This window comes from Cavia porcellus, unplaced genomic scaffold (genome assembly GCF_034190915.1).
Source record: "Cavia porcellus strain 051 isolate PalLab524CR breed Dunkin Hartley unplaced genomic scaffold, mCavPor4.1 scaffold_36, whole genome shotgun sequence".
NCBI lineage: Eukaryota > Metazoa > Chordata > Mammalia > Rodentia > Caviidae > Cavia > Cavia porcellus.
Genome location: NW_026947519.1, coordinates 3,093,779 through 3,112,183, shown reverse-complemented (window position 1 = coordinate 3,112,183; position 18,405 = coordinate 3,093,779).

The following is an 18,405-nucleotide window of genomic DNA, read 5'->3' as shown; positions in this document are numbered from 1 at the left end:
ATCTCTCATTTATAAGGTCCCTCCATTTTTTGCCTAATACAATTACACTGGATATCTCTGACTGATATTTCTCCAGTTTACCATGAAATATTAATAGTAATATTTGTAAGACAAACTACTATTGTAATTTAAATATTGTTAATTGTGTGATATTGTGGAACCAAATATGGATAAAGTGATGAGTCCTTAAAAACTCTTTGATTATTATAAGAATGGAAACCTTCCAAAAGCCATATAGAAGTTAGTGAAAGAGAGCCAAGCAATCATTGGGTGACAAAGAAAAGAATATACTATTTTGGATAATTATCCATAGATTTTTCTTTATGGTTTAACAAACTGAGTTCTAAAGGTATACAAAAACTTCTGGGATTAGGATTTCCTTTCAAGTTAAGTAATTTTCCATTTAATTTATAAGGACATCACCACCAACCATTATAAATCTGAGTTATTATGTGTTTATATTTACTTTCTGTACAGTCCAATGCTCAATTAAACTGATATCTACAATTAAAAGACAATAGAATTTTAATGCTGTAGAAATGATTTTTTAAAATTACTATCTCTGCAGCACAGGTAGACACAAATACAAGACACAGATTGAGAGGGTCAAACATCTAATATTTAGTAGGATTTCCTGATGCATTAAATATGTCCATTGCTTTTCAATGCTCTCTTCTTCTTGTGGTTCAAGATATATTTGTCAAACAAACCTTTTTCATGGTAATTGGCAGGTGGAAATTGCATATATTTCTTTTCCCCATTCTTACATTATAGTCTTGCCAAAGTAACAATAGAGTTAATAATGCCTTCAAAAAGTAGAACCTCTAGAACAAATTTGCTCCCATCCATTTGGCACAGTTTTGCACTGGTTATACCTGCGCCTGCTGGAAGAGATCCATCAAGTGGCACCCCATAATATACAACTGTTCCTCATCTTAGAGATATGTTTAAACAAAAATCTTGCTTCTCTCAACATTCAAGAAGAAAACCAGCCACATTTAATGTTTCTCATCCTACATAACATCCAAGATGGATATCAGCTCATTACTTCTTTACAATGAAGTAAACCAACTCTGGTTCACTCTGTCTGAAGCAACCTTCATTGGATCAGGCACTAGATTCTTGAAGGGTCTCTTTCCAGTCTTTTAGGCCTCCTCAAGAACATCGCTATCAGGGTTCTTATCCTTGTAATATTCTATGCCTTCTTCTCACATTCAGATTATCATCTAAACTAATTGTTGGATGTGTTCAGCACAGTGGCATGACAAAGAAAAACATAAAATACAGCCCATTAATGCATTTCTAGGCTGTTCTCATCACTAGAGCCATGGTATTTGGTTGATATTAAGGAAAATTAAGCATATCAGAAATTGAAAACATTTTTCCACACTGTTCTTATGGAACAATAATGTAAGCAGGATAGAAAAACAGTGACATATCATAGAATTATCTAATCCAGTGAAGCTCTCAACTGACATCACATAATAGAGCAAACTGCAGAAAATGCTTCATACTGAAAGTAAACAAGTAAAGCCATAATGAATAAATTTCTGATCACATAAACACACACACACACACACACACACACACACACACACACACACATTTTATTTTCATATCATGTATGCAACACTTTAGAGTCTACATTCCAATATGTTATGGTATACATGTTTGCCCATTTTATTTATTCTTTTCAGGCAGAAAGATTTGGAAAACCTACTTGTGAATTTCATGAACAAACAGTAGAGTATGTTCAGGCACTTTAAGCCCTAAAGTTTTTGAGGCATGGGAACAGAAAATGATTATTGTTATTTATCTCTTTGTAGATGGTGTGATCTTTGTGGTCTTAGACAAGATTTTCATTACTATCCCAGATAATTGCATTCCAATTACCTATGACCCTCAACAAATATTCCTGTTTGCTTGGTGATTCATGTGGCCTGTTAGGCAATTCTTTTAATGTGAAAGAACAAGCAAGATACTTTGCAATAGCTTGCATATTTACATGTGTAACTTCTTCTCATTTAAGTTGTGATCCTGCTCAAAGTGAAACACAATGCAGTTATAAGCCAACAATCGACTTATTCCAATTTTTTGCAACTCATTATTTGCATTTTCATCACAATATGAAAGAGTTTGCATGTCAAGATGTATTTATAGTAATGAATTTCATCAAATTTGTTATAACATTATTATGAATTATGAAAATGAGAAAGGAGAGCAATAAAGTTTTATATAAAAGATAAAAATTAGAGTAATTAAAACTATTTTTATTACTAATGATACCATTTTAATTAAAAAGGAAAGAAGCTGACTTAAATCAAAATTTTTGATAATGTCAAGGATAGAAAGTGAGAAAATTATGTCATAAAATCAGCAGTTTTTTCTCAAGTGAAATTTCTTACAAAAAACTATGACATATTCGCTAAATCTTTGGTTTTCCTAGTTACTAGTTGGGTTATTACAGGAAATCAAGACTCCTATGGTACAAGAAAACTCTCATTCCTATCCAATATTAATATAATTTAATGGCTTCTCTTTTCTCCTTCTTAAAGAATATCAAATAAAACTACTATATGTTGAATAATTTATGTAATGCAGAAACATGATAGCTTTTATACATGAAGGTTCTTTCATCAGTTCATGATAGTTACAATCCTATAAAACTTTTGAATAGCTCATTTAAAATTTTAAGTAAAACTCTGAAATCTTTGACACTTTCTGCTCAAGAATTCCTTTAATATGAAAATACTAGTATCTCTCAATCCTGAAGTAACCTACAGATTCTTTCTCAGTGCTGGTCAAAATCACACAATATGTTTTTTTAATATTTATAAATTTTTAAAAATTTATTTTAAAGATACTAAGACAAAAGAGGACATAATAAAGCAGATCAGAACATAACAAAGCAAGTAATATTTTGCCACAACACATAATTAACAGTGAGTACCATAGTGTCTCTTTGTTTGAAATAGTTAAGCATAGATTCGTATAGGATAGTACCAAGTATATATAAAAAAAAACAGTATAAAACCATTCAAGATAGTGAAACAATACTTTCAGAACCAAACAGCAAAAAACAAACAATCACTATCATATTATCTCATTTTCCATAGAAATTTGTTTATATTATCACACAAAATAGTATCAAATAAGATATTACAGGATAGATCCAAACACAAAAGAAAAACAAAAGTGTATTAGGACTTCAGAGTAAGATGATATTAAATGTGTTCTGGCTATTCTAATGTCTTCTTTTCTATAAAATAGCAGTTTAGACTACCACAGACAATAAAATCAAACAAAATAGGACAAAACAATTTCACCTAATGAATGCAGAAATTATAAGGTTTCAGAGCCATGTAACGTGGATTGATTATAATAAACCCGTATGTACTCTTTCCATTACTTAGATTAGCGAGACTATTTGGCATTAATAAACATGAGTTTGTTTCCTTTGGATTGTGAGTATGGCCGCAAATTTTGTACATTTATTTATAAATATCTCAGTGTGATTATTCTTTAGAGCTGAGTAGTACTCCATTGTATAAAAATATCACAGCTTTTTTATGCACTCGACAATTGATTCATACATAGGTTATTTCCAAGATACAGCTTTTACAAATTGTGCTGCTATAAACATGGGTGCACGTATATCACTGTGGTATGATGCTTTTGCTCTTCTGGGAATATGCCTATAAATGGAATAGCTAGAACAAATGGAAATTACAATCCCACTTTTTGAGAAATTGCCAGACTGAGCTTCACAGTGGCTGCATCCTTCTACACTCTCAACAACAGTGCAGGAGAGATCGCTTTTCTCCACAGCATCTCCAGCATGTATTGTTGTCAGTATTCTTGATCCTGGCCATTCTGTCAGGAGTCAGATGGAATCTCAGTGTGGTTTTAATTTGCATTTCTATAACAAGAAATGATGATGAACATTTTTCCATGTATTTATTTGCCATTTGTATTTCTTCACCTGCCAATTGTGTATTCCTCTAAGATGCACATCATTGATTTTTTTTTTAATTATGAGGGTTTGTTTTTTTTTTAATTCTTTATGTATTTTAGACAGAATTTCTTTTTCTGAGGGATAGTGCACTAAGATTTTTTTCCCAGTTTGTGGGTTTTCTTTTCAGTATGCTAGAGATTTCTTTTGTCGTGCAGAAACTTTTTAACAAGACATGATACCAGCTATTGATTCTGGTAAGCATTTCCCATGTGGTTTGATTTCTGTTCATGAATTTTCTAGCTATTACTATGAATTCAATATTTTTACTTAATTGATCTTTCAACAGACAGTGATTCTGTTTTAATATTAAATCTTGGATTTGCTTAGATTTTAGTTTAGTATATGATGGTAGGCATGGGTATAGTTTTAGTTTTTGGCATGTGGAGAGCCAGTTTTTCCAGCATCATTTATTAAAGAGACAGGGATTCTTTCAGTGAACATATTTGGGCCCTTTATCAAAAATAAGGAGGATGAGTGTCTGTTTAGTTGTGGTTGTACCTCCTACTCTATTCCATTGAACTTTGGCTCTGTTTTTATTCTCGTAATGATTTTATTGATTGATTGATTGATTGATTGATTGATTTTATTACACTTACTTAGTAGTATAACTTCAAGTCAGGGAGTGTGATGCTTTCTGCCTTGCCTTTGCTGCTTAGAATTGCTTTTGCTATTCTAGGTCTCTTCTCATTCCAGATGAATTTTAGGATTGATTTCTATAAATCTATGAAGTATGCTGATGGTACTTTCATTGAGGTTGCATTAAAACTGTATAACAGTTTTGTGAGAATGGCCATTTTTATTTTTTTTCTTCCTATCCATGCACAATGGATGTCTGTTGATTTTAGGAGATCATTTTTATTTCCTTTTTTAGGATATTATAATTTTCCATGTAAAGATCTTTTGCTTCTTTGAAATTAATTCCTACATATTTCAATTGTTGGATGCTTGTGTAAAGAATGTAACTTCTTATTCACTCTCAGTGATTTTGTTGTTAGTGAATAGAAATGCTATTGATTTTTGAGAATTGATTTGGTATCTAGCTACATTGCTGAATTTATTTATTATATCTAGAGGTCTTTCAGTCGAGTTTTGAGGATCTTCTATGTAGAGTATCATGTCATCCACATATAATGATAATATAAGTTCCTTTTTTTCTATCTTTACCCCTTTTATTTCTCTCTCTTGTCTTATTGCTGTGGCTAGTGTTTGTGGTACTATGTGAAATAGGAGAGTTAATAAGGGACATCCTTGTCTTGTGCCTAATTTTAAGGTAAAGGCCTTCAGTTTTTGGCCATTTAACATTATGCTTTCTGTAGGTTTGTCATAGGTTGCCTTTATCATATTGGTAAAGACTATCTATTCCAATTTTCTGTAATGTTCTTATCATGAATGAGTGTTAGACCTTATCAAAAGTTTTTCTGCATCCATAGAGATGATCATGTGATTCCTACTTTTGCCTTTATTGATAAGGTGGGTTATATTTATTGACTTATGCATATTGAACCATCTCTAAATGCCTCGGCTGAATCCAACTTGGTCATGGTGTACAATCTTCTTGATTGGCTGCATCCTGATTACCTACATTTTATTGAGGAATTTTGCATCTGTGTTCATTAGGAGATTGGTCTTTAGATCTCTTTTTTAGGTGGGTCATTCTCAGGCTTTGGTACTAGTATAATATTTGCTTCCAGGAATGACTTAGGAAGAATTGCTTCCCTTTTGATTTCGTTGAAGAGTTTAAGGAATTTTGGCATTATGTATTCTTTATATTTCTTATAGAATTTTGCAGTAAATCAGTCTGGGCCTGCATTATGTATTCTTTATATTTCTTATAGAATTTTGCAGTAAATCAGTCTGGTCCTGGGCTCTTCTTTGTAGGTAGGGGCTTATAAATTTTCAGTTTCATTAATAGAAATTGGGTTACTTAGCAGCTTTACATCTTCTGGACTGAGTTTTGGTAGTTCATATGTTTCTAGAAATCTTTCCATTTCATCTGTGTTTTCAAACCTATGAGAGTAGAGGTTTTTGAAATATGTGTTGAAGATCTTCTGTATTTCCACAGAGTATATAGTTATTTCACCTTTTTCATTCCTTATTGCATGGATTTGAGCTCTTCCTTTCTTTCTTTAATAAGTTTTGGTAGAGACTCATCAAGTTTGTTTATTCTTTCAAAGAACCACCTGTTTGATTCATTGATTTTTCAGATTGTTTTCTTAGTCTCTGTTCTATTAATTTCTGATCTGATCTTTAAAATTACCTCCCTTCTGTTGGCTTTGTGCTTGACTTTCTCTCCCATTTGTAGATGTTTGTGGTGTAGGAACAACGTCTTCATTGGTATGCGTTCTGTTTTTCTGATTTGGGAACTCAGTGCAATAAATTTTCCTCTGAACACAGCTTTCATTGCATCCCACAGATTCTGGGAAGTTGTATTTAGATTTTCATTTGCTTGTAGGTTTTGTTTAATTTTTCTTTAAGTTTCTCTGTGACCCATTGATTTTTCCAGCGTGTATGGTTTACTTTCCATTTGTTTGTGAGAGTTTACATTTTCTTTTATCATTAATATCTAGATTCAATGCAATATGATCTGATAACATGCATGGTTTAATTTCAACAGTTTTGCATTTATTTCAATATGTTATATGGGTGGTATATCATCTGTTTTAAACAATGTCCCATGTACTACTGACAAGAATATGTATTCTGATGTTGTTGGATAGAACACTGTGTATATGTCTTCCAAGTCCACTCATCCAAAGGTGTGATTCAATTCTGTTATTTCTTTGCTGATTTTCTTTCTGGTTGATCTGTCCCTTGGTGTCAATGGTGTGTTAAGATCTCCTGTTATTATTGTTAATTTGATCTTTCATTTCTATTAATATTTGGTTTATATAGCTGAGAATTCTGGAATTTTGTGAATAATATTTACCATAGATATCTCTTCCTCTTTAAGTTTTCCGCTAACTAGAACTTTTTTATATCTTTGGATCATTCTTGGTTTTTAAGTTCATATTATCTGCAAAAAGAATAGCTAATCCCACTTTCTTTTCAGTTCCTGTTGCATGAAGTCTTGTTTTACATCCTTTGACATTCAGTCTGTGAGTTTCCTTTTAGGTTATATGGGTTACTTGGTTGGACTTGATTGGACTTCTTTTTATCAATTCTGCCAGTCTATTTCATTCAGTTGGTGAATTGAGACCATTTACATTAATGGTTATAACTGTTATATATTTGCTTATTTGTTGAAATGTTATCTTTCTTCTGTTACACCTTTATCTTTCCATTCTGTTTAGTTATCTTCCTTGCTCGGTGGTTTTTTCATATGTGTATTTAGATCATTTTTCAGTATTCTTTGCAGGTTTGATTGGTGTGCATGAAATTTTGCAGCATTCTTTTTCAGGGAAGTAATTTATTTCTCCATTCAATTTGAATGATAGTTTTGCAGGGTACATCAGTCTAAGTCAAAAATCATTTTCCATTAGGAATTGAAATTATTTACTACATGATTTTCTTGACTTCATTGTTTGTGTTGAGATGCCTTCTGTGATTCTGATAGGGTTTCCTTTATAGGAGATCTGTCTTTTCTCTCTGACAGCTTTTAGTATTATACACTTATGTTGGATTTCTGGGAAGGTGTTGTTAAATGTATTATATGTCTGGGTGTGGTTTTATTTTGTTATGACTATTTGGAGTTCTATACGTTTCACTAATCCTAATGTCAGTTTCCATTCTCACGTTGGAAAATTTTCAGCTATGATTTCTGTGAATAGCCTTTTTATATCTTTTGTGTTGTTCCCTTCATTTTCATTTATCCCTTTTAACCTTATGTTGCTTTTCTTTGCATCATCTTGTACCTGATGAATTGTTATTTCCTGATTCCTTTTAATTTTTAAAGATCTTTCCTTTCCTGTTCACTAGCTGCAATATTTTCTTCGAGGTCTGAAATTCTGTCTTCATTTTCATTTAGTTGGTTGTGACAATCTTTGATGCAATTTTTGATTTCCTGTATATCTCTTGGAATCTGCTTCATGTATTCTGTTTGTTTCTTAAATTGTTCATCCACAGAAGCCACATGTGTCATATTGCTTTGAAACCAAGTGAGTGTGCATTGAAAACTGAGAAGTGTAAGAAACTTTGCATTTCCTAAATTTTGTGTCAATAATGATAAAAGGTAACAAGCACAACATAATTTTTGTGGAGGTGTATGCTTTTTTTATAAGTTGCTGTTCCATGTATCATATTATTTTGGGGGTCTTTCCTTAAATTTCTGAATAAATTTTCTGTGAACAACATGGTAACTCTTCAAACATTATGGCTCTTCTGAATATACTTTTCTACTGAATCAAATCAAGTCCTGTTTTGTACATCTGAGATTAGATTTTGATTAACATTGTAGAAAAAATGCTATAAACGTTTGAATTCTTAGAGACAATTGTTCAAAAAATATGACATTTATCTGGCATAAGATCTAGAATCCTTTCCTCAATAGAAAACAAGGTATAGTTATTATTATTATTATTATTATTATTATTATTATTAAATTTAGTTAGGTGCTTTGTATTGTTTTGTCATGAAGCACTATGAATTCTGAAAATTTCTAAAATTCAGGGTGTCCTCTTAAGTTACCTGGAAATAAGAATCACATTTTGATCACAGTGAAAGTAAAACTTTTACAGTTTTTCTTTTACTGTAGGAATACGTCATTTCTTGTTTATGAGAAGACTTCATGTACCATTTTTGTCATTTTGATGAAAAATGATGTAAATATAATATCAACCTACTCGTGATTTTTCTCTCAATTAAATTCATTGGTAATGTATATGTATTTCCTTAATAGCCAAAATAATTGAGAAACATATTGTAATATTAATGTCTTTGTTTCCAAAGACATTATTTCCAATGTCTTTGGTTTCCAAAGACATTGGACTATATATGGTATGATGTTTTGAAAACTTTCAGTACTTTTATGTCAAGAGACTTTGCCAGAGTATAGGCCAATTGCAAGTGACATTATTAATCATGAAAAACAAGTTAAAATTTAGTCAAATATTGAATAGGTAGCTTTGCAATAATGTTGGATTGCAGGCATGTCTGTGCTGTATGTAAGCAGCAAGGAGCACAAAATAATAATTAAAAGTGCTGTGAATTTAAAAGCAATGTTCCAATCTAGTTATGCAATGAAAACGTAAAGCTTGGGGCTGGGGATTTAGCTCAGCAGCATAAACGCCTGCCTTGCAAGCTTGTAGTCATTGGGTCAATCCCTGGTACCAATAAAAAGGAAAAAGACCAAAACAAAAACAAAAACAAAAACAAAAACAAAACAACAACAACAACAAAAAAAAAAGTAAAGCTGCTCCATTTTCTATTGTGGAATAGTAAAGAGTATATTAGAATAATTGCTGGAAAGAATCCCAAATTGAAAAAGCTATTAAAATATTGTAAAAATCATGTGTGAATAAGTAAAAGATTTTCTATTCAGGTGAATTCTTTAAACTAATTATGATCACAAGCTGTGGTAAATCTAAAGTGGATTAAAAGACTGTATTTATAGTGTCATAAAAGCATGCTCTTGACACTTATAGCCATGATAGGGGAAATATTTGCTCATTCTCCAGAAGGCAACAGTGCTCATGTCATTGGTGTAGTACTGTGTGAAGGTGCCAACAGAATTAAAGAATTTTGAGGTAATGCATGATTTTGGCTAATTTTAAAAGGCAGGGAAGGATGATTTTTTTTTTCAATTAGGGGGACAGTACATAATATGTGGATGAATACAAAACTCTAGAGCTAATCCAAAATGGGAGGGAAAGGCTAGGTATTGAGTCCTGACCAAGTTCCTCAATCTCCCAAATGAGGGTAGAGTGGAAGTTTAAATACAATGAGAGAAAATATATAATTTTTGTGCACCAGGAGTGTCAAAATCCATTACCTGGAGACTCTGAGGCTTAAGGCAAAGACATTTCTGGACTACCCATTTTATTAGGTCCAAAAAGGGGCAGGGAAACTGGGGAATATAGAAAATGAGCAGGCACTCTAAGAGCATCTCCATGAAATGAATCAAGTCAGAATAGTAGATCTGTATTATTATGAAGATATGATAGGAATGAGACTCTAGGAATAATTTTGGCAGCTGCAGTCTCTATTTACTTAATTGATATTTTAGCTACAAGTCTGCAGCTGTGGCCTTATCTTGCCATTGGAGGTATCTCTGGTCTCACAGGACACAAAAAGTCACAGCCAGGATTAGGAATTCATAGAGGATCACATACTTAACTTTCTGTTGCTAGGAAAGGGGCTGAGACCTGGGCAGATTTACAGAAAAACATAGAAACCCAACTAGTTAATTTGAAATCTTTGGCCTGAGGTTTAAATCAGCAGTGTATTTGCTGGCTGGAAAAACAAAAAGTCATGAGTTTGGTGCCTGGTATAAAAACAAATATTTTTTTCATTGCCATTGAATAGTGGTCTCCAACATCTCCCCCCTTTAGTTTGTATAATAAAATGGCTTATGTTAAAGTCATGATTGAATGTTGTCTACTAATTCGACTGTCTATCCTCCTCTTTAAGAGATTGTAAACTGAATAATGAAAAACACACAGAATACTGAAAGTGTACCAACATGAAGCCATAAGTATGATTTTCCATATATGGATCGATTGAATAGATCTAAAGTATCAGAAAGTTTGTCCAAATCTTGAATTTGTCAAGAAAAATTTTGCCTTTGTTGACACATTGACAACATTTTTAGGAGGATATTATCTATTTTGATAGATAGCGCATTGTGTTTTTTTATATCCTCCCAAGAATTTATAGATTTGTGTTACTTCAAGGGAGTTACATCGAAATTAAGGGACTTGTAATGCTACAATTTAGGGAGTTAAGTCTAATTTATGCTAAATCTGAGGTTGGGAATCGCTTAAGTAATGATTCTAAGTAGTGTTGTATCAGACACATAAGTATATTTCTCTACTCCTGATCAGGAGTCATATGTGTAGATCATGCCAGCAGAGCCATTAAGTCAACCAAAAAGTTTAGTGGTTAGTGAAATTTTCCTTTTGGTGACTATGATTTTAGCTTCATGAGTTGTGGCTTGAAGTCAGTCTGTTGGATCAATCATTTTTTTTAGGCTCTTTATGGAGCCAGAGGTAAATTTTTTGTCTGATTGGCAGTTTCTCTGGGCCCAGGTAGGGTTAGGGGTCACATAAATCTGTCATTAGCATTGGTTGTGCCATCTATCAAGGCCGCATATTTCTTTGGTATTTTACGTGGTATGATACATTAGGCATTGGAGATTTAGCTCAGTGGCATAAGCAACTTCCTTGCAAGCAGGAAGTCATGAGTTTGATCCCTGGTACTGATAAAAAGGAAAAATAACACAAAAAAAGATACAAGCATTAAACCCACTTTTTACATTATTAGCTGTATTGTGCACAACTTGATATATCTATGGGGAAAAGTAGAATATGAAAATAAAGCAATATTTTAAATCAACTATAAGGAGAGGCCAGTCTATGGGAATGTTGTTGGATCTGGCAGTCTTGGCTGCAGCACCCTCATTGGTAAGCAAACATTTACATTTATCAAATGTTGTGAAAACCTCCATTTGCTGGATTTTTTGAATAACAGCAGCAGGAGTGTTTTAAGGGCAAACTTACAGTTTAAATGTGCTAGTCATAATTATTCTTAGACAAATTTGTGTAATTGAGTTAGTTTTTCATTAGTAATGCCTCAATATTGTACCTACCCAAGGAGGCTATAAGATTTATATTGTAAAGGCATAGCTATTTTTTGTGGAGAGAAGCATCACTGGCCTTGGTCCAAGAAAATTAACCCCTGCTGATAATCCATTACCTTAGCTGTCATTTTTAGGTTTAATCTTAACAGGCTATTTAATTACCTGTAAGATTTGTTCTAGACTTTGTGTTTCCAATATCTCATTTTAAATATCATTTTCTTAATTTTAGGACCTGTATTTCTTTATTAAGTTTTCAAATAGGATCAGGTTTGTTTAGCTTTAAAATCAGAAACACTATTAGGAATTAATTTCCACTTTTATCACAAATCACTTTCTCACAAGTTAACTAAATTAGACACCATATAAGGTAAAAAGAAACCTTTTTGTTGGTCTGGTTTATTATAAATAAATGGTGAGGCAATTTGTAGCACCTGTTTATGGATTGCCAGTGCAATACAGGACATAAGAGCACTTTTTGTGGCTATGTGTAAGGCCATTACTTAATGCAATTACAGACACATCTACACTGCTCTCTATTAGACCTTATAAGTATTTTTCATGAATATTTTAAAACACATAGTCATGATTTAGTCACTTTCTGTATAAAACAAAATTTTTGTAGAGTTACTCTGTTTTTTTTTTCTCTACTGAACTGCCTGTGTTTCACAAAAGAAGGCTTTTATATGTAACAAAATCAAGTGCATCGTATAGTCTCCTTGTTCACAAACCCAGAGATCCATAGACTATTTACGAACTTGTATATCATCACAACAATCAATATCAGTTACACTATTCAAAACAGCTATTCATTTTATATTTAGATCAGGCTTTCCCATCACAAGGCAAACTGTTCCTTCAAATGGGAATCCCAAATTCCTGTGGAAGCTGGGTGTGTTTTGTCACCTTCAGTGAGTGTGACCCTATAAGCTACAGGAAGATCTAATCCTGCAAATGTTACTTGAGGTACTGCAGCTGCAGCATCAGTCATATTAGATCTAGCAAGAATGCAGTAATTTCTTACATTTTCCACAAGTAAAGCATTATATTACTCCTTTTTAGCATTTTAAAGACCAGACATAAACTCAGCCATCATTATTGTTGTATATTACTCAGCTTGAATATCATGCCATGCTCAACTATATGTTTTTAAATCATTAGTTTACATTATAGGATTTAAAGCCAGCTTGCCATTGTGATTAGCATTTTCATGTGTTAACAATAAAATTAAAATGTTCGCAATTCTGCATATGATACCTGCCTGTGAGAGGCCAGTTATAATTTCATGAAAATTGAAATAATGGTTCCTGGTATTTTTGAAGAATATGTAAAACAGACATCTCCAGAGCCCCATCCTCTGGAATAAGTTGCCTTGGATTTTCAAACTAAGTTTAGAGAGATAAATGCAGAGAGATATCTGTAGGACACTGAATCTGTTTCTGAAATGCCACTCATACTTTGTACCAGAAAGCATTTTTTCATTTAATGTTAGACGTGGATTGGTACCCACACAGTTTTTAGACTGGGAATTTAGACATCATTGTTGTCCACATTTTTCTTAAGATATTTCAGCAGTTGTTATGTCAAAAGGCATACAATTAAATTACTCATGATTATTAACATCTCTTTCATTTTTCACCTGGGGAGTTGGAGTGAGAATATTATTTTCTCCTGATGTGGCTGCCTGTTTCTACACTACCTGTAATTTTTTGGATAGAGCCATATGACATATATTTTGAAAGTCTTTGTGCCATGCTCAGGTGATACCTCCAAAGATTTTGTTTTGGTGACACGTACCTCAGAAGTGTGTTCTCTCCCGGCCATGTCCAAATCAGAGACTATTGACTGAAAACTCTTTAACAGATTGAAACCTGAATGGTAGAGATTCCAAATTGAAAACTTCTCCAGGGAATTGCTTTATCCTGCCCTGTGTTTCTTTTAAAGAGCTGTTTTGACTATTTCCAAAAAAATTAATGTCTGTAGTGCCTGCTTGAGGAAACTATGGATTATATTTGTTAAGTCTTTCTTTGGCACATGAGTGACAGAGCCTTTATGCAGTCTTTGAATGAGCTATATAAAAATTGGCTCATTGGCTGACAACTTTGTCCCATAATTTACTCCCAGATCAAATGGGTTTTCAAAGTGGAAAAACTCACCTTTTCCTTCCCTCATCTTTTTATAGGCATCCCCGTTGAAAGTTTCATCTTGAAAGTCCTCCTCTGTTTCCCAACCTGCCCATGGACTTACTCATTCAGGTTAAAATTGCTAGTATAAGGATTTTAGTTCCCTATTTCTACACCAGTTATTGAGTGTCCAAACTAAATCCCTGAGCTCCCAAATGGGTGTACAGTGGAAGTTTAAGTACAATGAGACAGATTATTTTAGGGCTCTGGGAAATTCCAAACCCTTTAGCTGAGCTCAAGACTCTGAGGGCTAAGACAAAGGCTTTTAAAGACTTCCCAATTTATTAAGTCCTACAAGGAATGTGGAAACTGAGAAAAGTGCAGGCAACGTGCTGAACACTGGGAGCTACTTAGAGGACATCTTCAAGTAAAGAATGAAGGCAAGTTAATAGAAAAGTACTATATGAATAAATGGTAGGAATGAGACTGTAGGAATAATATATGCAGCTGCAGTCTTTATGTAAATACTTGGTGTTTGAGCCAAGAGTCTGCAGCTGTGGCATTATCTTGCCCTTTGAGATATCTCTGGCTTTACAAACTACTATAGGCCTCAGCCATACCCTGTGATACAGTGAGGTTTACTTACTATAAATCAGCTTTCATTATGAGGTTAGGACCCAAGGTCTAGGAGAGACTCACACATTAACCTAAAAATGCCAATTCGTTAAATCTGAATCATGATCAGAGCTGATGGTTAGTGATATACAAAAGTACGGAAAATATATACTATATTAAAGTGAAAGGTGAAAGATAGCATTCCATAACAAGAAGCTATGGGTTGTCAAAACACATATGTGATAAAGGCTTGAAAGCAAGCAAGACTTTTGTACCTGACAGTGTCTACAGATTAATTCAGATGTTTGAATGACTATTATAGGGCTTAGTATTTCCATTGATGCATAATTGAAACAGTATCTTCAAAATGCTTTGTATTTCATAATATTGACTTTGTCAATAGAAATTTTTAATTCCTGCTATCGAATGTTTCACCAGGAATATGAATTTTTACATAAAGTTTCTTTCCCATGTCAGAGGCATCTTGGGAGTAAGGTTTTTCTATTGGTATCAAAGTACAAGGAAAATGCCAACATTTGTGGAGAGACTACATAAATTTTCCATAAAAAGATTAAATTATATCTTGAAAGACAGTAACAAAATATATTTTTCTTAACAGTATTTTAAGGAATAAGTATTCTTACAGGTGTTTAATTCTGTTACAAAATTCAGGTTGTACAGTAATACAAATGAACATTTCTTCATAACTGTAGGTATGGTTGTATTATATTTAACCTAATGAATTAAAACAAAATTAATGAAATCAAAATAAATGTTATATTATTATTCAGGATATATACTTTTAAAATTCTGCAATAGATGAATGAATCTTTCAACTGAAAAAGAATTGCTGCATGTGTATTCAGATTATTGATAATGATGCAAAATTGTATGTACCTGAAAAAATAAAATGAAGATGATAAATTAAATAGTGCACTTCATAAAAGGCAATGGAAAATCCTAATTTCATACAATAATGAATCTTGTTTTTTGGCATAGATTCCCCTTCCACCAAATTTGACTTATTCCACAAATCAAAATTAATAAATATCAAGCCAAGGATATTATGGAACTATTATAGAACTACATCACAAAGTCCTGAGGAATCAACAAGTATTGAATTGTGGCTATTGTGTGTCTAGCCAGATATCATGCGTGGTGCTTCTTGGAAGACACTTTGATGCTTTATGTGCAGTGTTTTGTATATTACTGTTTCAAAAATTTCTGCATAACTGGAAGACAAATCTAGAAATGCAACTCCTAGGTCAATTCATGAGAGGTCATTTTTGTATCAATTGATGTTTTGTGTCTCCCAGTATTTTAAATGTATTTATTCCTGGCTGTCAACTTCTATCTCATTTCAAACATGTAAAATGACTTGTGAGATTTTATGTATGTTTACATGACTGTTATTAGAACACTGTGGCAATCTTTTTAGTCTTATCAAATCCTGTAAAATCCTTAACTGACTTCCTTGTTCATTTTTGAAATTTAGTAAAAATTAGAAAGATATTGTGAATTGTAATGTATCATAAGTAATGTATTAAATTATTTCTTAACCATTCCTTTAAATTTGATAATTTTCATAATTTACAATTTTCATAGAATTTCTATTCTATTTTAATCTTTGGGATTGATGAATGAACTTATGCATATATGAATCTATTGGCAGACACTTTTTGAAGTCTTTTGATGCAATTATTCATTTGAAATATTGATATGCTAAAATAATTTATGTTCCTCATTTCCTTATTCAATTTAACTAACTTAATCAATTAATTCCTTTTTCAGGGACTGGGGATTTAGCTCAGCAGCAAAAGCACTTGCCCTGCATGCAGGCAGTCATGAGTTTGATCCCCGGTACTGGAAAAGAAAGAAAACAAAACAAAACAAAACAAAACATAAGAACCCAATTAATTCCTTTTTCTTTATAGTAGTACATGTTCAATTTCCAAAAATTTTTTTTAGGATTTTCATCCAGGTTCAAAAATCAATTTAATAATTCAAAGCAAATGCTTCCCTTGATTTCTAAGATTCTTCATAAATGCTATTTTTCACTTCCTAAGGAGAGAATTACACTTGCCCTGACAAACATGCACACACACATACTATGCCACATTGACACAAACACTATGATTTATAAGAAAATAAAAACTGCAATTTTCAAAAGTTCTACAGTACTTAGAAAAATTATAAGCACCCATAACCACTAGTACTGTTCCATTATGCCTCTGATGATTCTTAAGTAAATCTACATATGTCTACTTTCCAAGGAAATGAAATCTTTCCAACAAAAAATGACTCATATGCACAAATCACTCGGGAAAACATATTTATTTTTCAAAAAAGAAGGAATATTGCATTCACAAATGATGCTCACTGGGATTGATGAAAGAGACAGGCATAATATCACAAGTACTGAAATATAATATGCATTAATACCAAAACACACCTGAGACACCACTGAAAACAAAATGAAATCACACTTCTTCAAGATCCCCTTAGATTTTCTGAATACAGTCACACTGGATAGTTTCCATTAGTTCAGCACTTCATTGTAACTGGAGCATTTGAAAAAAGATTGTGGAAGAGAAAATCCTGGCGATTTAAATGTTAATTGTGTGATATCTTGTAGGATCTACATGCAGATAAATCAGATAAGGAAGTGAAAACTACTGTTAATATAAGATTTAATTAGGCATGATAAATTAGTAATGCACATGCACTGCACTTTTAGAGATCCACAACTACTATTTGGCAAAGACATAAAGAATTTGCTTAGAAATATATTTACAGTAATTAAAAAATGGTTTCTCCATGTAAATCAACACTACTGTGGTTAAAGTTATTGCTTTGAGCTGTATTTGAAATTACAGATAGGTGTAATAGTGTAACCAATCATTCTAAGTCTGAATTTTTATGCTCTTTGCCTTCCCATACAGCTGAGGCAGTAAGCATTTCAGCTGCTGGTGAAAGCTCTTATTCTTATGTTTCCAAATATTTCTGTCAAACAGTTCTTTCTCACCATAATTCAAGAATGGAACTTTCATTGTCTTCACTTTCCAGCCCATCCACAGGAACAACAGAGTAGATCATTTCGTCAATATTTAGAACCTCTACAACACTTTTGAAGGCATCATCTCTGCAAAGTGTTGAACTAGTTTTACCTGCCTGCAGGAAGAGATTCAAAATATGCCATTCTACAAAGAAATCTGCTTCTCATATTTGGAGAAAGCTTCAATGCAAATCATTTTTCTCTGCTTTCAAGAAATAAATCAGATACCTTAATTGTGTCTTGCACTACCCAATACTCAGGAGACCGGTATGAGCTCTGTTTTTAACTCAAGGAAGTCCACCAACTTCTGGTTTACTTGGAACCAAACAGTATTCATTGAGATTTAGTCAAGCAAAATTTACTTGAAAGGTCTTATTTTTAGCATTTGAGAACTGATTTTCAAGAACACATATGTGAGGGCTATAAGTCTTGCAATATTCTGGAGCCTCTTCTCAAACTCAGAAGAACATATAGGCTATCAGGTAATTGTTGGTATGCCAGCTTAATAAGTAGGGGGAAGGCGTTGCACAAGGTAAAATACAACCAATGGCAATTTTGTACTTTTATCATGATCAATCCCTGACATCAGGTTTACAGTGATTAATATTCTGAAATTCAGATATTGACCATTTTTGGCTTTGCAAAACTGTTTTCTGGGAATCAAGTTATGCATAGGATAGTAAGATTGAAATGTGTCCTGGAATCTTGTGACATTTGAAGCTCTTCATTAAAAAAAACATATAAAAATATGTACCAAATACCTTGGAATAGCTTATAGAATTTCATATGTTACTTCACAACATTGTAATTGTCATGCTGCCAAAAGGGAAGTGAAGTATAGCTATGTTTTCAATATCAGTTACTTTGT